The 25,354-nt window shown below is 47.3% G+C and overlaps 1 protein-coding gene and 1 non-coding gene across 6 annotated transcripts in view; one reads left to right on the forward strand and one right to left on the reverse strand.

Annotated features, from left to right (window-relative positions):
• Positions 1-25,354, forward strand: part of CSGALNACT1 (chondroitin sulfate N-acetylgalactosaminyltransferase 1) — a 333,608-nt gene that overhangs the window by 21,882 nt on the left and 286,372 nt on the right. The gene's annotated exons all lie outside the window — the stretch shown is intronic.
• Positions 4,432-4,507, reverse strand: TRNAI-AAU (transfer RNA isoleucine (anticodon AAU)). The gene has a single exon. It is a non-coding gene; the product is annotated as a tRNA-Ile (tRNA).

A 25,354-nucleotide genomic window follows, 5' to 3' on the forward strand; every position in this document is an offset into this window, starting at 1 on the left:
TGGTGCAGGACGTCTGATTTTAGGCCACCTGGGGCTGTGGCTCCGGATTCGTGAGAAGTTCTGGCCAGTGGCAGTTGTAGTCTAGTTTGTAAGATGATTAGAATGATGGAACACAAGAATTATTTCAGTCTTGCTGACAAATACCTGTGACTTAAAAGACACTCTGCTCTAGGAATGCAGTTGGGGGTGAGTAGGAATCATTTGAACGGTCTGCAGACCTGTGGGCTGCCGCCCTACTCAGAGGTCCAAGCTCCTGCAGTCACTCAATGGAACTGGGAGGAACAGCTGCCCGGCAGACCCAGCTCTGCACACGGGACAGACAGCAGTCAGCTCAGCACTGACCTACTCTTCTCTCTTGTGGGTTCACTTTATGCATTTTATTTTATTTTTTTCCCCCTCTCCCCTTGTTTTGGATAAAGTCTATTCGAAATAGCAGTCTACTCAAGTATTGTCATTCAGACCTCAGCAAGGACATAATACAAGTTTAACTATGCAGAACATTTTTAGTCATCTAGCATAGTCAGTTTCTCTATTACCAATTTGGCTGGAAGCCCTCCAGTATGCAAATTCTCTTAGTGACTGCACTTTAAACCCTCTACAGCCAGCCAGGAGCTGTGCCCTGAGCCATGTGCCATATTTCCCAGTAATTGTTCCATTTCTGCCTTCGTAAGCCATTGGTGAGAGCACTAGGATATGGGAGTGGATTTTGAGCATTCGAGAAGGGAGTGATATGACTTAATGCGATTTTGGCTTTGCATTTCTCAAGGAATGAGCTTTCTGCTTTTCTATAACTCAAGCAGATGAGAGCTGTTATTATAGATTGAGGATCTGTAAATAATCCGTGGGCACCATCAGAAAGATTTTTGAAAATTATTTCAGTTTTTGATTGTTTTATATTCAACACTATTTGATACTAGTTTCAAGTGTACCAGCACAGGGGATTGACATTCATGTAGGTTCCAGAGTGTTCCCTCCGATAATTCAAGTTGCTACTTGGCATCTTAGATATTACAATATTGTTGACTACATTTTCTATGCTTTGCCCTACATCCCCCTGTTTTATAACTACCCATTAGTCCTGCTTGATCCCATCACCTTTCAGAAAGATTTGAAAGGCTTTATGTAGAAGCTCTCCAGTCCGGTGGGCTCCAGTGGAAACTGCGGCATGAGGCCTCCCGCCCTGCCCAGAGAGGATGGTGAGTGATATCAGCACTGTGGCCCTGCTCCCTCCAGAGCTAACGGTGTCGGCGAGATGAAAAAGGAGCATGTGCATTCGCTTTCAAAGGATGTTGCTTTCCTTCCTTGACCTAGTGCTACATTTCAACACACAATTAGTTGAACTTGATAAGTCACTGTGGTTTAGCTGGTTTATGCTGTTATGGAAATATCCATGGGAGATCTTGTGAGAAGAAATAAGAAGAAATTTGTGTTAAAATTGCCTTGGGAAAATATATGCAGCCTAAAAAAGTTAAATTCTTCCCTTAGTAAACTCTTTTAGTAACATGACATTTGTAAACTCATGCATAGCTCCTTAGAAATCAGGCTGCTTGCCTGAAGAACACTTTCACTTTGATTCTTGATTCTACCTTCTTGAAAGGCCCAGGCTTAAAGCAAGTTCAGTCACCTGGGATCCAGGAAAGGGTTAATTTTTCCCCCCACAGTGCAGTCATACACACCTAAAAACATCTTGGAATTTTTGGAGAAATTGTAAGAACGTATTAAAACTGGAGAAATGAATTAACAAGCCACCTTTTTGTGAGGCAGCGACGTGACTCTTCATTGAATGAATAGCACTTTATTCCACGACTCCATAAATCGTAGGCTGAAATGTGGAGGGAACACGTGGCCTCTAAGTCAGAGAGGGTGTGTGTGTGTCTATCTGTGTGTTTGCATGTGTGCACATACACTGAGATTAGAGCAAGTACGTGCAAACAAGATTACAAGCCTGGCCTAAACTCACAGAACTCTGAAACTAGAGTTGAGAATAAAACTACCTTCAGCTCACACCCATGAGTGGAAGCATTTTTTTGGGTTTCTCAAACAGCTTACTCTTAGTATAGTATTACTAATTCCTGCTACAGAAACAAAGAATGTGGCCCTAGCTGGGTGGCTTGGTGGAGAGGGCATCGTCTTGGTGCACCAAGGTCGTCGGCTTGATCTCCTGTTAGGGCATCTATGGGAAGCGACCAGTGGATGCACAACTAAGTGGAACAACAAATGAATGCTTCTTTCTGTCAGTCAGTCTGTCTCTCTCTCAAATCAATCAGTAAATTAAAAAAAATAAAACAAATAGCTCAAGTATGACTGTAAAATTGAAAGGACCTTTTAAAAGTAACATAGAAATTATAACGGTGATTCCTTTGTGCTAATCACTCATATTTTATGTAGAATGATTCCTTTAATCTTGACCACACCGTAAGAGATAGGTACTGCCATTAGCTCCATTTTACAGATGAGAAAACTGAGGCACTGAATGGCTACGTAACTTAAAGGAAATATAAGTTTTGGGGGGATTCCAGATGAGCAGGGCAGTTCTGCTGTGTGGAGTCTTTCAAGGGTTCAGGTTCCTTGCAAGTCGGGGCTTCATCATAAAGGGAACTGTTGTCATTCAAATAATGGGAGCGGTTGGTGGCCATGCTCAGATTCCATTTGTTGGGAAGGGGGAGAAATTGTGGAGGTTGTAAATCTCCTGTTCCTAGACCTCTTGGTCCAGGCATGACATGTAGTCCTTTCGCTTATCTTTAACTGGAGAGAACTTAGTCACACCTACCTTGGTCATGTGGACACTTCTCTGCAAGGAATGCAGGGAAATGGACCCTAGCTGTGGTTTTAGGACAAAGGGGAGAGCCTAGTTTGATGGGCACTCTCCAGCGTGTTTATAAAAAGCATATGTATCTTGATAAAAATAACATATCATCACGATAAGAAACCTGGCAAATAAAAAATATATATTAAAAAAAGGGAAAAAACAGTTACTCTTAATTCCACTAAAGCAGGCTTTATTTTAAATTGTTCTTCATCCTTTCCTTCCCTTGAGCTCGTGGACTTCCCTTTGGGGGATGGCATCTTTCCCCATGGGAAAGAGTCTGGTGGGTTGGAAAAGCAGGCGCCTTGCCCTCCCCTAGCCCCTGAGGTGTGTGTGTGACCCGGGCTAAGTAAAGGGAACATTCTTTCCCAAGGACTTGAGCGACAGAGATTGACAATGCTGGAGCTCATTTATTCCTGGTGGTGGCGCACTGACTGGCACTCCTGTGTGAGTACATTCCTGAAGCTGCACCTGGAAGTCTCAAGCAGTCCTCGTCCTCACTTACTACAAGCTTGGCTTCCCAGCTTTCAATGCCCTGCCCTCTCAGCATTGTATTAAAACCCCCTTTGTTCATGTTACTCAGAACTGGTCCTTGTTTGCAACTAAAGGTCGCCAACGGATACACTGGCTATCCAGAGGAAATCTCTGCCAACATCTGATGTCTTTTCCTTCTATTGTCTCTAAATATATTTTTACATAGTTGATATATTGTTCTCACAATTTTATACCCATTCTAAAAATAAGGGTTTTTTTCTGTTTCACAAAAGTAGCCGTATAATATTAGATTGGATGGATGTTCCATATGACTTAAGGTAGCTAACAATTGTTTGTGTCTCAAATAAACATCTTTTTAAAAATTATTCATCATTTTATTTGTTGTATTAAAATTTAATTTTCGGCCTTGGCTGGTTGGCTCAGTGGTGGAGCGTCGGCCCGGCATGTGGAAGTCCCGAGTTTGATTCCCAGCCAGGGCACACAGGAGAAGTGCCCATCTGCTTCTCTACCCCTCCCCCTCTCCTTCTTCTCTGTCTCTCTCTTCCCCTCCTGCAGCCAAAGCTCCACTGAAGCAAAGTTGGCTTGGGCACTGAGGATGGCTCCATGGCCTCTGCCTCAGGCGCTAGAATGGCTCCTTTTGCAATGGAGCAATGCCCCAGATGGGCAGAGCATTGCCCCCTAGTGGGCATGCCAGGTGGATCCTGGTTGGGTGCATGCGGGAGTCTGTCTCTCTGCCTACCCCCCGCTTCTCACTTCAGAAAAATACCAAAAGAAAAATTAATTTTCACTTATCATAAAGTTTGTAATTATTTTTATTTTTATTTTTTGTATTTTTTTTTTTCTGAAGCTGGAAACAGGGAGAGACAGACAGACTCCCGCAAGTGCCTGACCGGGATCCACCCAGCACGCCCACCAGGGGCGATGCTCTGCCCACCAGGGGGCGATGCTCTGCCCCTCCGGGGCGTCGCTCTGCCGTGACCAGAGCCACTCTAGTGCCTGGGGTAGAGGCCAAGGAGCCATCCCCAGCACCCGGGCCATCCTTGCTCCAATGGAGCCCTGGCTGCGGGAGGGGAAGAGAGAGACAGAGAGGAAGGGGGGGGGCAGAGAAGCAAATGGGCGCCTCTCCTATGTGCCCTGGCCGGGAATCGAACCCGGGTCCCCCGCACATTAGGCCGATGCTCTACCGCTGAGCCAACCAGCCAGGGCAAAGTTTGTAATTATTTATAATAAGTTGGTTTTTTTTTGTATTTTTCTGAAGCTGGAAATGGGGATAGACAGTCAGACAGACTCCCGCATGCACCCGACCGGGATCCACCCGGCACGCCCACCAGGGGGCGACGCTCTGCCCACCAGGGGGCGATGCTCTGCCCCTCCGGGGCGTCGCTCTGTCGCAACCAGAGCCACTCTAGCGCCTGGGGAAGAGGCCAAGGAGCCATCCCCAGCGCCCGGGCCATCTTTGCTCCAATGGAGCCTCACTGCGGGAGGGGAAGAGAGAGACAGAGAGGAAGGAGAGGGGGAGGGGTGGAGAAGCAGATGGGCGCTTCTCCTGTGTGCCCTGGCCGGGAATCGAACCCGGGACTTCTGCATGCCAGGCTGACGCTCTACCACTGAGCCAACCGGCCAGGGCCTATTTATAATAACTTTTAAAAGTCTAAATATGTGGAGGTTATAGATGGTTCTGGCAGAATTACCAATAGTATTTCGTTAGGAAATTTGAGGCCCTTTGACTTTCCCTAGGTAGTGTGGCCGAAGGGTCTTTGCAAACATTCAGGTATATCATTGTTTTGTCTATTGAGCACCTTTCCAGACATGCTGGGTGCTCCCCTGCATCTTGGGCAGCTAGCAGGTAATGATCCTGATAGTCATGCATTCCAGAACTCACCCAGGTCTTCAATTAGTATGGAGGGTAGGCTGCACTGGCAAGATGCTTGCCTAAGATTAGTGCATTAGAATTCTCCACCATCTGAAGATGGTCAGTGACACTTGCAGTGGAAGACTGTGCTTATTTCTGACCTGACGTTTACTGGATAAGGATGAAATCAGGGTCATGTTAAACAGCAGTGGTCCTGGGTAGATATAGGCATGGGCAAAAGCAAGGTTAGAGCCTGTGTGTGAGACGGCCACCATGAAGCCCCATCAGAGGCAGCAGGGGTCAGGGACAGGCTGTGGGTGGAGCTCTGCTCATACAGGGTGGGCCTGGAGAGCCGTGAATCGCCAGCTGAAGAAGGGAATGTGGGGACACCAAGTGCATATGGTGCTCTCTCCCTTCCACCTGAACCTCTCCCCCCGCTCCCCGATGTCAGCCCTCTAACCTCCCTGAGGACTCATGACACGAAGCATGACATAGAGTGCACATAATGTGTCTACACGTGCGGCCCTTTAGGCTGTGGAACCTGGGAAACCTGAGCAGAAGAGACTTGTATCCGTGCCTTGTTTTGCACTCTCGGCAGCTTCATAGCATGTGTCAGTCCTGAGTTATTAGCTGAGGGTATGTGGAAGCCAAACAGTGGCCTCTCAGAGGCAGCCACGCCCTAGCCTCTGGAATCTGTGAGTGTGCGACCTGATGTGGCGGAAGAGGCTCTGCCCATGTGATTAGGATTCAGGACCTTGAGATGGGGAGATTATTCTGGATTATCTGAGTGGGTTCAAAGTAACCACAAATCTTAAGGGAGTGAGACAAAGAGATGTGATGAAGAAAACAGAACCAACCTGATGCAAAATGTGAGCAAAACTCCACCAGCCATGGCTGGGTTTGAAGATGGCGGAAGGGGCTGCCGCCGAAGACGAGGGTGGTTTCGGAGACTGCAAAGGTGGAGAAATGGACCCCCCTGAGGATTCTCCCCTGCGTTCCAGAGGAACACGGCCCTGCTGACACCTTGGCTGAGCCCAGTGAGACCCATTTTGGACTTCAACCTCCAGAACTGTGAGAGAATGAACTCGTGGTGGTATTTGTCACGGCAGCTGCAGGAGTGAATACAAGCGTGCTACTGGATGGCCTTGCTTTCCTGGCGAAGCCTTGCTCATGTGATTGGAAACTGGGAAGCCAGGAGGGAGGTTTTTATGCAGAAACCCCATTTTGTGTGTGTGTGTGTGTGTGGGGGGGGAATTTATGGGCACAAATATACTCAGGAGCCAGAAAATTCTTTTTTTTAATTGATTTTAATTAATTGTGTTTACATAGATTCTAGTGTTGCTCTGAATGCCTCCTCCCTCCCCCGTATCCCCCTCAACATCTCCCTTGTCCTCCCCCCTTCCCTTCAGGTTTATCCCATCCTATCATCCCCTTTCCCTCTGTTCTCAAGAGCCAGACAATTCTAAGGTTTTCAAAATGGGATGTATGAAGCCCCACTCCTCAAAATAAATGATAGTATGTTACCACTTCCACTGATAGACTCTTCGGTTCAAAGTAGAACTCTGGGCGAGAGCTTCGTTTCAAACCAGCTATTTTTATTTTTGTTTGAGTTTGGGAGCAGGAGTGTTGACAGATCATAATATAGCCACTTGAATTTTCCGAGGTGTTTATAGAATTTTCTCATGTACAGTAACATTAAACAGTGGAGGTATATCATTAAACTTAATTATGAGCTTCTCGAAGGAGGCACTTTTTCCAAAAAGAAAAGTCACACAGTGTGGGAGGAGCTAACCATGATCTCTGTACCCTTGAGCTGGAAAATAAACCTGGTGCTTTACCGCCCTACCCCTGCCTTCCTCTTCTGTTTTTATTCCAGAAACATCTACTTGTTCGTGGTAGTTTCATAAATTCCATTTCCTTTTTTTTTTTTTTTTTTTAAACTCTTAGTAACCTGAGAACCAACAAAGTCAGCTGCCCTTGAGGTCTGAGTGAAACATTTATTCTTTTTCAGAATAGTACCAAGTATTTGGAAAGCATTAAAATAATGTGATGTTTCACTAATATAATTCTAGGACATACAGTGCTAGCATATAATGCTAATTTGTAGTGTTAATGGTCACCTTTTTATTGTTATTGGCCTACTTTGTCTTTTATTAGTATTTTAAAAACATTAAAACACACATCTATGATGCTGTTTTTGATTCTTTTAGGCTTATAACAAAAGCCCTCCCAAATTTAAGAACTTGAAAATAAGGTTTGCCGTTAAATTTTAATATCAATTTGTTGGGTCTTCAGGTCAGAATGCCTTGTCTCTTTAATGAGGTGAAGAATTCCCAGGACTTCAGTCTGACAGTCACCTGAGTGAATTAGCATATATGCATAGAGGAAGCTTGCTCTAAGGTGGAGACATTGAAAATGGAAAATCTTGCGACAGACATCGGAATTGCCTCTCTATACTTTGGCCCCAGAGCAGAGATTGGTAGCAGTTAGAGACAGCCAGTGAGATCCAAGTAAGTCTGGTCCCTCTGAAAAGACTTTTGAGATGGCCTCACTGTCCCTTGTTCTGGTCTCCCCATCCAGGTTCTGATATTACTCAGCTTCCTATGTCCCAGATCTCGCTACTCCCAGAGCAGTGCTGGTCCCGGTTGATGTTATTTCCCACTGCAGAGGAATCGGTGCCCCAGCCGCGCACAGCGCTGTGAGCTTGGTTTGTCTGAGTCTGTTCCAGTGAGGCTCTGCACTTGCTGGTTCAATCAAGTTTCTGGGTGTGCAAGACCAGTGCTCCACCAGCGCTCCGGACTGTGGTGGCTGTCCGGGCTGTGAGGCTTCCTGCGGGGTGGCTGGCCGGATTGTGTCTGGTGCTCACAGCTCCTGTCTGCACGCTCCGCCTACCACCCACGGGCACTAGGACGGAAACTGAGGTGTGGGAGTTGCTGGGAGTTTTGTGGGTAGTGTCAAGGCCTGCTTCCTTCTGCTGCCTTATTGGTTTTTATGTCCCTCCCTCCTCATCTAATTAGAAAAATAAAGAAATAAATAAGTAAATACTTATTTTAAAACATTTGAAATGTAAGCATTTCTAGGTAAGCACTTAACCCAGAATGAACCTATCAGCTTTAAATCGCAGAAAACAAAAAGCGAAAATAAAACTTATTTTTCGCTTGAGCTGTAGACCCACCTGGTGTTGGTGGCCACATGTTAAGACACTCTGCTATGGCAACATTTTAGTTTTCAGTCTTTACATTGATTGTAACCAGGGGATTTGTTTTTAGAGCCATTGATTTTTCTATTAAAATTAATATGCAAAGGGATACATTTAATGATACATAAAAATATTGACTTTATGTAAAAAGAACAGCCGAAGCCAATTAGCATGTGTTAATGTGCACATGTGGTCCAGCTCATTAGTTGTAAATGTGTTTTCAATGAAATGATCTTTTTGACTACGTGATCTGGTGAGAAGACATGGCTGCCTTTTCAAATATAACCTTTTAAGATGACAAACAGAATTTTGTCATCTTAATACTATGTGTTTGTGACTTGTTAATACTATGTGTTTTAGGTAAAATATTTTTGTGGTTACTGATTTCTTAGTGAAAAACAGTGTTTTTCATACTTTTGGGCCAGAATCCCTCTATATGTGTGGGGTAGGGTGGGCCAAGGCCGAGGTCGAGGGTTTGAGGTCATGGCTGGGGAACTGGGCTTGTTGGGTGTGTCTGGAGAACCAGTTTCGGAGTGTCCAGGTGCTGTTTACAGGGGCGACCAGGAGACCTTTGGGGAAAGCGTGAAGACCAGGCCAGGTGGCCCTGTGATGGTGGCAGTGGTCAGCTTTGGAGGGGAGGTGGACTTTATGCACAACACAGCGCATCGTTCTGCCTGGCCTGACCGACTCCTGGCGGGCAGTGTGCATTTCAAAACAAAGTACGTGAACATTAGCTGCCCCTGGGCGGATGCTGAAAGCACAGGACAGTGTCGCCTGTGGCCTGCATGGAGTATGTGGGGGGTAAAGGGTGGCACCCCAGTTGGGATTCTGGGTGAGTCAGGGACTTGGAGTGGAGGAGGAAGGGACAGGCCAGCACGCTCGGGTAGAGTGCAGCCTCAGCGGTTCGTCGTGGAGACTGCTGGTGACAGAGGACTCGCCCGGTGAGCCAAGAGGAAGACATGACACAATTCCCCATGTGGGTCATGGGCACTGGCCCTGAATGGACACCCCCTGAGAACACTTCAGGGTGAGCAGGTTCCAGCAGGGAGTGAGAGTACCGGCTGCACAGCTTGGCTAACTGTTTCTTATTGCCGGGCGCGGTGTCCCCTGGGAAACAGTGCGGCAGCCCTCCTGGTGTGTTCTCCGATGTCCCGACGGTGCAGCTCCTACCGGCGGTGAGCTCCGGGAGTCTCAGGGCCTCTGCCCGTGACGGTTACACCTTGGCAGGCAGATGTCAGGCTCAGACTCCTCAGCAAGGCTTTCGTTAGGGGTTAAAACCCGAGACCAGAACCCTTGTACAGGGAGCTCTTGGACAGCATTCCTGGGCGCGAGCCAACAGCACCAGAACCATCTAGAGTGGGGTGGAGGGAAGTTTTTTCTCTTCTGGGCCCTGAGAACACATATTTAGGACTCTGAGAAAAAGTGGGTGGTTGGAAGGGAGAGAGGAGGGACAGTGGACAGGGAGAATCAGAGTGACACGTTTGCATGTCCAGGCCTGGCACCAGTCACAGTCCTCAGCCCTGTCCCTGGACGGGGAGCCGCCAATCGAGGATGCTCAGGTGCGTCCAGTTCCACCAGGACGGACTCCTGCTCTTGGGGTGAACAGTGTCTCTTTCGGTGGGAGAAACGGGAGAGTGTAGTGTGAAGCGGTGGGAGGAACGGGAGAGTGTAGTGTGAAGCAGTGGGAGGAACGGGAGAGTGTAGTGTGAAGCGGTGGGAGAAACGGGAGAGTGTAGTGTGAAGCGGTGGGAGGAACGGGAGAGTGTAGTGTGAAGCGGTGGGAGGAACGGGAGAGTGTAGTGTGAAGCGGTGGGAGGAATGGGAGAGTGTAGTGTGAAGCGGGGGGAGAAACGGGAGAGTGTAGTGTGAAGCGGTGGGAGAGATGGGAGAGTGTAGTGTGAAGCGGTGGGAGGAATGGGAGAGTGTAGTGTGAAGCGGTGGGAGGAATGGGAGAGTGTAGTGTGAAGCGGTGGGAGAGATGGGAGAGTGTAGTGTGAAGCGGTGGGAGGAATGGGAGAGTGTAGTGTGAAGCGGTGGGAGAGATGGGAGAGTGTAGTGTGAAGCGGTGGGAGAGATGGGATAGTGTAGTGTGAAGCGGTGGGAGAAACGGGAGAGTGTAGTGTGAAGCGGTGGGAGAGACGGGAGAGTGTAGTGTGAAGCGGTGGGAGGAATGGGAGAGTGTAGTGTGAAGCGGTGGGAGGAATGGGAGAGTGTAGTGTGAAGCGGTGGGAGAAACGGGAGAGTGTAGTGTGAAGCGGTGGGAGAGATGGGAGAGTGTAGTGTGAAGCGGTGGGAGAGATGGGAGAGTGTAGTGTGAAGCGGTGGGAGGGATGGGATAGTGTAGTGTGAAGCGGTGGGAGGGATGGGAGAGTGTAGTGTGAAGCGGTGGGAGAGATGGGAGAGTGTAGTGTGAAGCGGTGGGAGGGATGGGATAGTGTAGTGTGAAGCGGTGGGAGGGATGGGATAGTGTAGTGTGAAGCGGTGGGAGAGATGGGAGAGTGTAGTGTGAAGCGGTGGGAGAGATGGGAGAGTGTAGTGTGAAGCGGTGGGAGGAATGGGAGAGTGTAGTGTGATTTAAATGCTTTTAGCTAGAACCCATTTCTTTTTCCTCTGAGCTCTCTCTAGGGCTCCAGCCCCGGCTCCTGTCCTTGCCAGATTCCATCTGGGTTTATGACTGTTCCTCTGAGCTTCTTATCTCCCCTGATAGATCTCGACTATTTGAGGGCTCGGTCAGGTCTTATTTATCTCTCTTACTGTTAAGGATGCCGGTTCCCTGCATCACTTGGGGATTGAGTTTGGCTGCATGTTATAAAAAACCTAAAACTCTGGCTTGAAATGTAGGGGTTTGTGTTCCTTCTGCAGCAAGAGATGCAGAAGTTGTATCCAGGACTGGGGTGGCAGCTCCTCCGTGTCACAGTGTCCCAGGGTCCTTTAACTTTCTGTTCTGCTTTTGGTTTTTTTTTTTTCATTATCAGATTTACAAAATGACTCTTATATCTCTGTTATCATGCCTGCTTTGCAAGTAGTAAGGACAGGAAATGGCAAGGTCAAAGGCCTGGGCCAGCTGAGTGTGCTGCTCTTGTTGTTAGGAAAATGATGGCTTTCCTGGAAGGCCCAACCAGCAGGCTTCTGCCGACATCTCATTGGCCAGAAGTAGGCCATCCTCAGTTGCAGGGCAGCCAGGGAAATGCATTATTTTTTTTAAAGGAGGGTATGTTGCTGCCTGGAGCAAAATTGGTGTTCTATTGGTAGAGGAGAAAGGGAGAATGTCAGGCATACTCCCATGTAGAAGTGACTAAAATAAACACTTGCCAAATGAGAGCCTTTAACTCTGGACAAGAAGCTACATAGCAGGAAGGAAGGTCAAGGTCTAGACCCAGTAATAACACAGGGACTTTGCTGGAGGCTGTTCCTACCATCATCAGAAGACTATTTTGAGCACTTAGGTTTTGGTATTCATTATCTTCTCCCCCCCCCTTTAAAAAATATTTACTGTATTGATTTTAGATAGAGAGAGAAGAAGAGAGAGAGGGAAAGAGACAGGAGCATCGGTCGGCTCCTGTATGCGTCCTGACCAGGGATTGAACCGGCAACCTCTGTGCTTCCAGATGATGCTCTACCCAACCGAGCTATCTGGCCAGGGCTCATTATCTTCTTGTAGTTTTTCTTCTCCCCTAGCTTTTTCGAGGTATAACTGACAAATAAAATTGTAATATATTTAAAGTGTACAATGATTTGATATATATACATTATGAGATGATTGCCACAATCAAGTTAATTAGCACATCTGTCACCTGATATACTTACCTTTTTCCTTTTTAGTGGGAATGCTTAAGATCTATTCTTTTAGATTTCAAGTATATAATACAGTATTATTATTATTATTTTGAATGTTTATTTCATTGATTTTAGAGAGAGAAGAAGGGAGAGGGAGAGAGAGAGAGGGGTAGCAACATTGATCTGTTCCTGTATGTACCCTGACTGGGGATGGAACCCACAACCTCTTCTCTTTGGGATGATGCTCCAACCAACTGAGCTGTTTGGTCAGGGCTATAATGTGGTATTATTAACTGGAGTTTGCATGTTGTATCCTCAGAACTTATTCCTCTTACCACTGGAAGTTTGTACCATTTGACCAACATCTCCCCGTTTTCCCCTGCCCCTGCCCTGGCAACCACCATTCTACTCTCTGTTTCTGAGTTTGAGTATTTTTTTCTTAAGATTTCACACATAAGTGATACCATACAGAATTTGTCTTTCTCTGCTTGACTTATTTCACTTCCCATAATGCCCTCAAGGGTCATCCAGGTAGTTGCAAATGGTAGGATTTTATTCTTTTTCATGCCTGTTGTGTTTGTGTGGATGTATTATATATATATTATATATATAAAATATAACACATTTTCTTTATTCATTCATTCGTTGATAGACTAGTTATTTCCATAACTTGGCTCTTGTAAATAATGCTACAATGAGCATGGGACTGCAGATGTTTCTTTGAGATAGTGATTTCATTTCCTTTGGATGAATATCCAGATGTGGTATTGCTGCATCATATGGTAGTTCTATTTTTAATTTTCTGAGGAACCTCCATACTGTTGTCCATAGTGGCTGCACTAACTTACATTCCACCAACAGTGTACAAGGATTGCCTTTCATCTACATTCTTGCCAACCCTTTTTATGTTGTCTTTTTGATAAAAGACAACAGATACGAGGTTTTATGTTATTGTGGGTTTGATTTACATTTCCTGCTCATTAGTGATGTTGAGCATCTTTTCGTCTACCTGTTAGCCGTCTTCTTTGGAAGAGTGTCTAGTCAGTGCTTCTCTATTTTAAAAATCAGGTTATTTGTGTTTTTGCTATTGTGTTGTAAGAGTTCCTTATGTATTTTGGATATTAACCCCTTAGCTGACATATGGTTTGCAAATACTTTCTCCCATTATACAGGTTGCCTTTTATTTGTTCATGGTTTACTTTGCTATGCAGAAACTTTTTAGTTTAATGTAGTCCCATTTGTTTATTTTTGCTTTTGTTACTTTTGTTTTTGGTGTCAGATCTGAAAACATCACTGCCAAGACCAATGTCAGGGAACTTTCCCCTATGTTTTCTTCGAGGAGCTTTATGGTTTCTGGTCTTACACTTTAGAGTTTAATCCATTTTGAGTAGATCTTTGTATATGGTGTTATTTCATTCTTTGCATATGGATATCCAGTTTTTCCAACCTCATTTATTGAAGAGACTGTCTGTTCTCTAGTGTTCATTCTTGGCAATATTTAAAAGAATCAGTTGACTGTGTATGTGTAGGTTTATTTCTGGGCTCTCTGTTCTGTTCATGGTCTCTTTTTATGCCGCTATCATATTCTTTTGATTACTATAGCTATGTAACGTAGTTTGAAATCAGAAAATGTGATACTTCCAGCTTTGTTCTTGCTAAAGGTTGTTTTTAGCTTTTTGGGGTCTATTATGGTTCCATATAAATTTTGGGATTTTTTTTTCTATTTTTGTAAATAGTGCTATTGAAATTTTGATAGAGATTGCACGGACCCTGTAGATTAGTATGAAAATTCTTGTCAGTTTTTCTAAAAATATTTTAAAGGACTGGAAACTTCACACTTCAGGCCTCAGTGTGGTTTTCTGCCATGGGGGTAAGTACCACTTGAGTCCTGCTTGGTCATGACAGTGGCAGCCTGAAGAACTTGTGCCTACTTCCAGACACTTCTTTATATAACGAGAAAGATCAGCGAGTTACACTCCCTCTTGCCATCTTTGCATCGTGAGAGTGCAGGATGTCTGTGCCAGGCAAGGTCAGGGAGAGTCTCTCGCATACATTTTCATCTTCCCTCTAAAGAAAAGTATACACATAGCAAGATAAAATAAATTACAAGTCAGGAAGACAAATGTGTTAAAGAGAAAATAAGTGTAGGAACCCATGATGTTAGCCAGGGCTGAAATTGAAGTTATTGTACAAAATGTATGCCATAAGGTCCCATATACTTGTTAGAAGTCCGATGTAAATTTAGCTCTGAGCTTTTTTAGCAGGCAGCCAATAGAGGGGAAGGATCCCTTATCCTGTTCACAGTGGTCAGCTCTTCACCAGAGCTTGACTCCTTCTGATCCTTGTAGAGATCTTGCCGGACAGAGAGGAGACCTGTCAGTAGCCGTCACTCATCAGGGTAGTTTAGGATGATGGGGGGTTTGGGTCATAGGAATCCAGGTGATGGAGGAAATTTATTCTTGTTCTCTGTGGTCTGAGAGGGCTCTATGGGGATGGTGACACTTGCAGAAGGGGCAGGGGTAGAGTGGGTGGAAATAAGTCCTGTTTGGCCAGTGCAGAGCTTTGTGTGAAGGTATCATGGAAGGCACTGTGGGTAAATTTAGGTGTGGCTAAGTGGTGGTTCGGACTTTATCAGGTAAACAGCAGCAAACTGTAATGTTGTGGGGCAGGGAAATGATGTGCTCAAAGCAGCGTTTTGAAAAATGACAAAGTGCTCCTGAGGAGAAAACATTGCATACAATAATTATCAGTTCATATAGAATAAAACAGTACATGGATGGCAAGAAAAAAGAAAAAAGGAATGTGTTCAATTAGATCATTTAAAACGTATTTCCTGCAACCACGAATTTCTGTCAGTAGCACAGGAGTGGTACAAATTTGCTTCAACTTTGGTCTCTGGCTCCCACTTTGTAAACAGGAAAATGGATAAGGAATGAGAGCCTGTTATGTTTGGACCGTTCAGGCATCGCGAAGGGGACTGTCGGCACTGAGCTCTGGAACTGCAGGGAGGGTGTGTGCTGAAGCCCTTGCCACGTGCTCCAGAGCGGGGCGGATGGATGAGGCAGGACCCTTGTAGGGCTCCTTGGCCACGCCTGCGACGTCGCAGTGCCCAAGGCTATACTTGGGAGTGCTTTTGGGGCTCAAGCGGGAGAAACTACAGATGACCTCCACCCTTGAAGGAAATAGCCTACAGAAAGAGGAGATGGGTTTGTGGGCCCTGGACGCCAAGCTGGGGTTGTTGCTAACTTGGTCCCAATCTGTAACTTGGGAAACTGGGTCCTGGGAACCAGGGACCCAAGTCTACCATGGTGGCGGTTTGGTGTCGCCCTCATCCCCTTATGCACAGGGCAGCATGATGGGATTTTTTGAGTAGTGGAACTGTGTGGTGGTGGAGCTTACATGACGTGTTGCCTTTGTCGCAGCCATCTAACTGCACACACAGTCTGGAGGCCTGGCAGTGACCTCGCAGCCTTGAGATCACCTCCTCTTGTATAACCCTGGTGTCTCTGTGACCTCCCCTGCTGTTCCCTAAGAGATTTTCTGCAGTCATAAGAAGAAAGCAACGATCTATTATTATATAGGCCATTTCAGCAGTAAATTTGTTTGCAACTTGCTTCTGTCACTCGAGGTGACATTCTCTTGAACCTGTATTGAATGAGGCACGATGACAGTGGCTTCCTCTGAGGAAATTAAAGTTGCTCCTTAGTTCCTCAGTGAGTCTAGTGGGGGGACTTGAGAGGAGGTCAAGGACAGATCAGCCCTTCCCAGATTTCCTCTGTAGCCCTGCGGCGTGCTGCCTGGGGGCCCCCAGGCCTGGCTGAGACAACGGATCCCCCCGCGTCTGGATTACACATTGTTTCTGTAGTGGCTGTTTCTGAAGGGCTATGGGTATTTCACCAGGCAGCCCCCCACTCATTGCTGCAACGCCTTGTGAAACTCCATGCTTATGGCCACAAGGGCAGGGGTCCCCAAACTATGGCCCGCGGGCCGCATACGGCCCCCTGAGGCCATTTATCCAGCTCCCACCACACTTCCAGAAGGGGCACCTCTTTCATTGGTGGTCAGTGTACTGTATGTGGCGGTGCCACAAAGCACGGTGTTGCTCACATACAATACTACTTCCGGTGACGCGGGACAGACGCGTTACGGCTCCAGAAGCACGTCATATCACTTGTTTCGGCTAGCAGTGACAAATATGGAACCAGACATTGACCATCTCATTAGCCAAAAGCAGGCCTAAAGTTCCCATTGAAATACTGGTCAATTTGTTGATTTAAATTTACTTGTTCTTTATTTTAAATATTGTATTTGTTCCTGTTTTGTTTTTTTACTTTAAAATAAGATATGTGCAGTGTGCATAAGGATTTGTTCATAGTTTTTTTTTATAGTCCAGCCCTCCAACGGTCTGAGGGACAGTGAACTGGCCCCCTGTGTAAAAAGTTTGGGGACCCATGCACAAGGGTTTGTGACAGGTGGCCAGTGCCGTGTGGTTCTCCCAGGCCTCGGTGTTCACTGTGAACAGCATCACTGTGAAATCATCGCATAAATCGCCAGATCCGGTGGGGCTGGTGGGGCCGTGCCGGGTGGAGGGAACAGCTGGGGGACAGCTAGACTTGAGTCTCGACTTTGTCACTTGTCAGTCATGTGACCTTCAGCAAGTGACTGAGCTTCAGTTTCCTCATGTCAAAATTTGAAGGACAATGCACATACCCTTGAAGTTATGAGGCCTAAAAGAGATGGAGAATGCAGAAGCCCTGAGCCCTGTGCCTGGGACTTGGGAAAAGCTCATCGCGTTCCTTCTCTGCCGAAAGCGAGTCTTTCCTACAATAACTGTTCAGAGAAAACCCTAACACCGGTACAGTGCCCATCCATGCACTATCTCATTTAATCTTTACGATCTGGTGAATTAAGTATTGACTTTTCCCCCACTTATTCCCACTAGGGCTTTGAAGGTTAAGTCATTTGTGTAAGGTCACACAGTCACCTAGAGAGCTGTGGCTCTAATAGAAAACTGCTGACCCTTAGTGTGTGTAATTGCTACTACATTCTGATATCCGGCAGAAAAGGGTCAGCTGAACCTTACCTTTGTGCTCTTTGTGTATTTGGAGGTTGGAAGAGAGTGTAAAAGGAAAAGATTAATATTTTAAAGAAGGAAAAATGTTTGTACTGTCATCGAAGAACAAATGCTTTTGCTTAAAAAGCAAGCATGTATAGAATAATTTACAGTTATAAGAGAAGATTGAAGCCACCGGGAAACCTTGTGTTCTGTAACACGAGGTAGAATGTACGTCCTGTCGGATAGCGTGTGCTAAGTGCAGAAAGGGAGGTGAACAGGCGGGCCTCCAGGGCGTGGAGCACGGGGGCTTGGCTTCCGACTGGGAGAAATGAGGAGTGCTTGCGATGGATTTGAAATGTCGGAGATGGGTTTCGGTATTTGGAGGTAAGTGAGAGGGTCGTTCTTGGCGGAGGGAATAGGATGAGAACGAAAGGGGCGTTTCAGTTTCTGGCTGGAGATGCAGAAGGACAGAGACACTGGCAAGAGCTTTACTCCCAGCCTCACAAGGAGTAAGAGCTGGACAAACTGCTAGTTTCTAGCGGTCTGGAACCCCTGGGAGTGCTGAAGCCTGATCGCAGAGGGAAAGGCGTCTTCAGGGAGAGAGACACAGGTACTAAGTTACCTGGGCCAGAAGCCGCCAGGCACTGGTAAGAACAGTTCAGCTGGGCGACTGGAGAATGGTGGAGGCTGGCTGAGTGTGCACTGCGAAAGTGAGGCCCCTGGTGGATGCAGAAGTGGGGAGGGGACCTTCACTTTCTTGCAAGTTTTTCTCTCCCTGAATTACATCAATCACTCAGAAAAGATTGAGAAAGTGCAGACAGTCTGCCTTGATGGGCAGAAGTGGGGGGATAATGGAAGCTGTTGTGGAAAGGGCACGGAAGTTTGCCTAACCTCCTCTCCTCTGTCTGCCCTGCAGAGCTGAAGCTTCGCTTTGGGAGAGGGGCAGCAAACACTGTCTTATTTAGGGTACTGGTGAAATCTCACGGTAGCTGGGGAAAGAAAACCTCAGCCCCTGGGGGAGGGGCAAGATTTCAGGTTGGATTCAGGAAAACGCAGGACCACCAAAGGATGGACAGGATCTCTGAGTAGGCCGTCCCGCCCAAGACCCAGGGATACACTTCTTTGTAAGACTGAGGTTCTGTCCAAACAACAGAGGACACCCTCCACCCTCACCCACCATCGGGCTAACAAGCACGAAGTGATAAGTAACTTGCCAGAGGCAGACTTTCTCTGAGGCTTGAGGTAAAGGGAATACTTAACAGCGAGGGTGCAGCAGTCATCAGAAGACAATAGGCTGGCATTTGACCCTCACCCCAAACACAGGTATGACTCACCTGGGGGACGTGGAGGATGACCATAGATACCAACCACAAACGTCCCAGCCAGTCCATCTCCTAATGAGATGAGCTCAAACCCTCACACGAAGTCCTAGCAGAAGGAAAGTGTTCCCATTTCCAGGCATCGAAAACACTTACCTTAGTCTACTCTTCTACACAAGATGTCTAGCTTTCAGTAAACAATTACGAGGCATATGAAAAGGCAGAAAAAAAAAAAAACCCCTGCAGGAGACAAAGCAATCATTAGAACAACTGAGATGTGTCACAGATGTTGGAAGTATCTGACAGGGAGTTTTAAATGACTATGATTAACTAGACTTTAATAGAACATGTGGATAATCTGCAAGTTCAGATGGGTCAATAGAAATTACCCAAACTGAAAACACAAAGAAAAAAAAGTAAACTCAATCAGAACAAAACAAGAACAGAACAAAACAGTTGAAAATTTACATTGGAATGCCAGAGGAGATGTGAGAGAGAAAATGGGGAAGAAAAGAAAACATTTGAAGAAATAATGGCTGAGAAATTCTCAAAATTAATGACATCACAAATCACAGTTCTAAATAAGCAGCTCAGAGAATACCAGGCGGGATAAATACAACAGAACAAAACACACCTCGGTATATCACATTCAAACAGCTATAACTAAAAGAAAAAGAAAAATCTTAAATGCTGCAGAGAAAAAAAGACAGCAGAGGAACAAAAATAAGAATTATTGCGAGGGCCCTCCCTAGAAACTATGCATGTAATACAATGGAGTGACATTTTTTTTCTTTTTTATTGAATTTATTGGGGTGATATTGATTAATAAAATTATATAGGTTTGAGGTATACAGTTCTATAACACATCGTCTGTATATTGTGTTGTGTGTTCACCACCCCATGTCAAGTCTCCTTCCATCACCATTTACTCTCTTCTACCCGCACCCCCCTTTACAATGTAGTGACATTTTTAAAGTGCTGAAAAGAAAGAGCTGCCAACCCAGAATTCTATACCTAGTAAAAAAGCTATTTCCAAAATGAAAGAGAAAGATTTTCTCAAACAAAAGCTATGGAAATTTATTGCCAGCATGCATACTCTACAAGAAATGTTAAAGAAAGGTAGTTAGACAGAAGGATTATGATACCAGCTAGAATTTTGACTGTATGCAAAGAAATGAACAACATGAAGGAAATGGAATATATGAAGGTAAAATAAAATTCAATTTTGTCTGTTTTTAATTGCTTTAAAAGAAAACCTTGTCCAAAGCAAAAATAGTTGCTATGTATTGTCTATTTCTAACCTACCTTTTAAAATATATGACAACAATAGTACAAATAATGGGACCGAGGAGTTAGGAACACACCATGGTAAGGTTCTCACTACATGGAGCAGTATAATATTCTTCAAAGGTAAAGTCTGACTAATTGAAGATGTGTGTTGTCAACCCTAGGGCAAATACTAAGAATAACTGCTATAACAGAGGCCTGTACAAAGTACAGTGGTAACATAGGAAAGGAGCACCTAGATTATCTTGAGCTAATGAAGGAAACAGAAAAAGAGCAGTCAAGGAGTTGAGTGGAGTATATTCCACCAGGAGTCAGAAGAGAGTATTTTAAGGAGGGAGAAATTGCATGCTAGTGTTAAACAATGCAGAGAATAGTGGAGAAAGAAAATGCAAGTGTCTGTTAGAGTCTGTGATCAGGTGGTGTAATCAGCAGCCTTCACAGAGTAGCTTCAATAAAGGGTCAGGACACATGCACTCCCATGTTCATTGCAGCATTTTTCACAGTGGCCAAGACAGGGAAACAACCAAAGTGTCCCTCGATAGAGGATTGGATAAAGAAATTGTGGTACATATATACAATGGAATACTACTCAGCTGTAAGAAATGATGGCATATTGCCATTTAAGACAACATGGATGGACCTTGAGAATATTAAACTAAGTGAAATAAGTAGATCAGAAAAAGCTAAGAACTATATGATTTCACACATAGGTGGGATATAAAACTGAGACTCATGGACACAGATAAAAGTGAAGTGGTTACCAGGGGAAAGGAGTTGAAGAGGGACAAATTTATGGTGACAGAAAATGATTTGACTTTGGGTGACAGCAGAAATCGTCCACCTGCTCTCTATACACTCACAGGGTCCAGACGCGCACTTTGTGACATAGCTTAGGATCTCACAACCGAGCACAAATCATTATTTGGCAAGTCAAAGATAAAGGGGAATTTGAAAATTCAGGGTGAAGGAGCTACAGAGTGGATGGAAACTAATCAGGTGAGCTTTCCTGAAAGAGATGGAATGGTGTGTTGCTGGGTTGTAGGCAAGGAGAACTTTCTAGGCTGTAAGACAGCAGCCGAGTTGTGTTGGAGCCGTGAACCACAGTCAGCTTCCTTGGTGAAGATGGAGACTGGCTTCTTAATCCTTCTCTCCGCAGTATTTTTAGAAAAAGTGTCAGGGAGATACGTAAGGCAGTCATTCAGTTGAATAGAAGAGAAGAACATGAACTAGACGATCTACAGAGTATTTAATAGAGCTCTCAGCCCTCGGGTATAAATATAACAGGAGCACAAATGCTGAAGTCAGGAGCATTGCCTCAAACTGGCAAACGGTGATGGTAAGAAATAATTACAGGGTTTCAGCCCAATTTAACACATTATGAAAGACGCGTTAAATGAAGGGTTTTTACCCTTCAAACGTTCTATTTTTTTTTTCTCATACAAAAAAGTACAGAGGGTAATATAACAAGCACTTATGGGCCATTCCCTAGAATTAATAAATATTAACAGTGTGTCATGTTTGTTTCTGAGGGTTTTTTTTGTTTGTTTGTTTGTTTTTGTATTTTTCTGAAGCTGGAAACAGGGAGAGACAGTTAGACAGACTCCTGCATGCGCCCGACCGGGATCCACCCGGCATGCCCACCAGGGGGCGATGCTCTGCCCACCAGGGGGCGATGCTCTGCCCCTCCAGGGCGTCGCTCTGCCGCGACCAGAGCCACTCTAGCACCTGGGGCAGAGGCCAAGGAGCCATCCCCAGCGCCCGGGCCATCTTTGCTCCAATGGAGCCTCGGCTGCGGGAGGGGAAGAGAGAGACAGAGAGGAAGGAGAGGGGGAGGGGCAGAGAAGCCAATGGGCGCTTCTCCTGTGTGCCCTGGCCGGGAATCGAACCCAGGACTTCTGCACGCCAGGCCGACGCTCTACCACTGAGCCAACCGGCCAGGGCCTGCTTCTGAGTTTTTAAAAATGAGAGAAATGAAATATTTCTGGTAAGTGTGCTCTGTCCTTACCTCTCTCTCCCTAGAGGACACCAGGATGGTGAACTTGGTGCATGTCCTGCACCGAGTAGGCAATTATTAAGGTGCTCTACTTCCTCACTGGAGCCCTCCTTGTAGCAGATGGTTTCACTGCTGTGTGACGTGTGCATAGAATTGACCCCAAAGATCACAGCGCCTTTGCCAATGACTCTCCGCTGGTCCTATGGATTATAAACTGTATTCACTCCCCATTCATAGTCAGGCGGTGTTAAGTTTTAATTTTGCATTTTATAGAATGACAGAGACAATTATAATTAATTTATGCTTTTTTTTTTTTTTTTTTAAGATTTTAAGTCAGAAGTCTCAGGTCATTTCCAGGGATGTGGATTAAGCTGATTTAGTCCCAGTGGTTCCTAGAAGTATTCCTTCTGGAGCAAACATCTAGCCTCCAGGGAGTATATGTTTGGCACACACTGCCTTGCCTCCTTTTGGGCTGTGAGGTGAAAATAAATTAATTATTCATTTACACCTGCTGCGGACAATGCCCTCTCAGCTCGCCTTAACTCCATGTCGGGTGTAGTTGCTGACCAGAGTGAAAGTTCGGAGCAAAATACTTAAGAGAGGAAAGCCTCAGTCCCTGAGTGCCCGAGGGCTCCGTCCTGAGCCGCTACCCTGCTGTGGTCCTCCACTGGGCAGTGCTTCAGAGACTCCTGGGGAGCCTGCCCGGGCCCAGGGTCACCCCGAGGGCTCTGTCCTGAGCCACTACCCTGCTGTGGTCCTCCCCTGGGCAGTGCTTCAGAGACACCTGGGGAGCCTGCCCGGGCCCAGGGGCACCCAGATAATCCTGAGTGCCCGAGGGCTCCGTCCTGAGCCGCTACCCTGCTGTGGTCCTCCCCTGGGCAGTGCTTCAGAGACACCTGGGGAGCCTGCCCGGGCCCAGGGTCACCCAGATAATCCTGAGTGCCCGAGGGCTCCGTCCTGAGCCGCTACCCTGCTGTGGTCCTCCACTGGGCAGTGCTTCAGAGACTCCTGGGGAGCCTGCCCGGGCCCAGGGTCACCCAGATAATCCTGAGTGCCCGAGGGCTCCGTCCTGAGCCGCTACCCTGCTGTGGTCCTCCACTGGGCAGTGCTTCAGAGACACCTGGGGAGCCTGCCCGGGCCCAGGGTCACCCCGAGGGCTCCGTCCTGAGCCACTACCCTGCTGTGGTCCTCCACTGGGCAGTGCTTCAGAGACACCTGGGGAGCCTGCCCGGGCCCAGGGTCACCCCGAGGGCTCCGTCCTGAGCCGCTACCCTGCTGTGGTCCTCCCCTGCTGTGGTCCTCCCCTGCTGTGGTCCTCCCCTGCTGTGGTCCTCCACTGGGCAGTGCTTCAGAGACTCCTGGGGAGCCTGCCCGGGCCCAGGGTCACCCCGAGGGCTCCGTCCTGAGCCGCTACCCTGCTGTGGTCCTCCCCTGGGCAGTGCTTCAGAGACACCTGGGGAGCCTGCCCGGGCCCAGGGTCACCCAGATAATCCTGAGTGCCCGAGGGCTCCGTCCTGAGCCGCTACCCTGCTGTGGTCCTCCCCTGCTGTGGTCCTCCCCTGCTGTGGTCCTCCCCTGGGCAGTGCTTCAGAGACACCTGGGGAGCCTGCCCGGGCCCAGGGTCACCCCGAGGGCTCCGTCCTGAGCCACTACCCTGCTGTGGTCCTCCCCTGGGCAGTGCTTCAGAGACACCTGGGGAGCCTGCCCGGGCCCAGGGTCACCCCGAGGGCTCCGTCCTGAGCCACTACCCTGCTGTGGTCCTCCCTGGGCAGTGCTTCAGAGACACCTGGGGAGCCTGCCCGGGCCCAGGGTCACCCCGAGGGCTCCGTCCTGAGCCACTACCCTGCTGTGGTCCTCCCCTGGGCAGTGCTTCAGAGACACCTGGGGAGCCTGCCCGGGCCCAGGGTCACCCAGATAATCCTGAGTGCCCGAGGGCTCCGTCCTGAGCCACTACCCTGCTGTGGTCCTCCACTGGGCAGTGCTTCAGAGACACCTGGGGAGCCTGCCCGGGCCCAGGGTCACCCCGAGGGCTCCGTCCTGAGCCACTACCCTGCTGTGGTCCTCCCCTGGGCAGTGCTTCAGAGACACCTGGGGAGCCTGCCCGGGCCCAGGGTCACCCCGAGGGCTCCGTCCTGAGCCACTACCCTGCTGTGGTCCTCCACTGGGCAGTGCTTCAGAGACACCTGGGGAGCCTGCCCGGGCCCAGGGTCACCCCGAGGGCTCCGTCCTGAGCCACTACCCTGCTGTGGTCCTCCACTGGGCAGTGCTTCAGAGACACCTGGGGAGCCTGCCCGGGCCCAGGGTCACCCCGAGGGCTCTGTCCTGAGCCACTACCCTGCTGTGGTCCTCCCCTGGGCAGTGCTTCAGAGACACCTGGGGAGCCTGCCCGGACCCAGGGTCACCCCGAGGGCTCTGTCCTGAGCCGCTACCCTGCTGTGGTCCTCCACTGGGCAGTGCTTCAGAGACACCTGGGGAGCCTGCCCGGGCCCAGGGTCACCCAGATAATCCTGAGTGCCCGAGGGCTCCGTCCTGAGCCGCTACCCTGCTGTGGTCCTCCACTGGGCAGTGCTTCAGAGACTCCTGGGGAGCCTGCCCGGGCCCAGGGTCACCCAGATAATCATGTGGGAACCTGGGGGGCAGACACCTATGTCAGTGGCCTCTAATGGATGGGAGTTTTGACAATGATGAGTTGTATAAATTTTATGATGAATAAAACTTGAGTTCAATAACTTTATGTAATACATTTTTTTTCAAAGACATGGACAAGAGTGTGGGGGTTACGGGGTGGGGGGAGGAGCACAAAGAAAACCAGTTAGGGGGTGACGGAAGACAGTTGGACTTTGGGTGATGGGAATGCAGCATAATCAAATGTCAAAACAATCTGGAGATGTTCTCTCTGAACATATGTACCCTGATTTGTCATTGTCACCCATTAAAATTAATATAAAAAAAGAGGAAAAATAAATTTCAGGCCCCAAAATTAAGGTGTGTCTTATACATGGGAGCGTCTTATACATGGGGAAATACAGTACCAAGCTGAAAAGCATTGCTTGAAACCATCTAGGCACCCTCGTCTTCTTGACTCTTGAACTTGCCATAAGCTTCCTAGTCCCAGGAACCCTTGCTGGTCCCTCTATCAGAATTATTCTCTTAGTTCAAATTGTAGCTCTGCAGACAGGCTTTCCTTGACCAGCCTATTGAACATGCTCCCCCCTCCCCCCCCACCAGCTAGACCAAAGCAGTGTGCCCTATCTTTCCCTCCTAGCACTGGAGTCATCTGAAATTGTCTGCTATTTTGCCACTTGCCTGCTGTCTCCTCCTCCTCGCTAGAATAGCAGCCCCTTGAGGGCAGGACCTTGCTTTCTCATTTATCACTGTATTCCTGGTGTTCAGCACAGTGCCTGGCATATTACATAGAATAAAATAATTGTTAAATGAGAATGAATTCTAATATCAAAAGGCATTGAAGGGCTACTGAGCATATAAGCCTATGTCCTTTTATTATTTACACTGGGGAACAATTTTTTTTTTCATTTTCTGTTGCATGAGGTTTTAGAACTGTTTCTATAT

Source organism: Saccopteryx leptura, chromosome 4 (genome assembly GCF_036850995.1).
Source record: "Saccopteryx leptura isolate mSacLep1 chromosome 4, mSacLep1_pri_phased_curated, whole genome shotgun sequence".
NCBI lineage: Eukaryota > Metazoa > Chordata > Mammalia > Chiroptera > Emballonuridae > Saccopteryx > Saccopteryx leptura.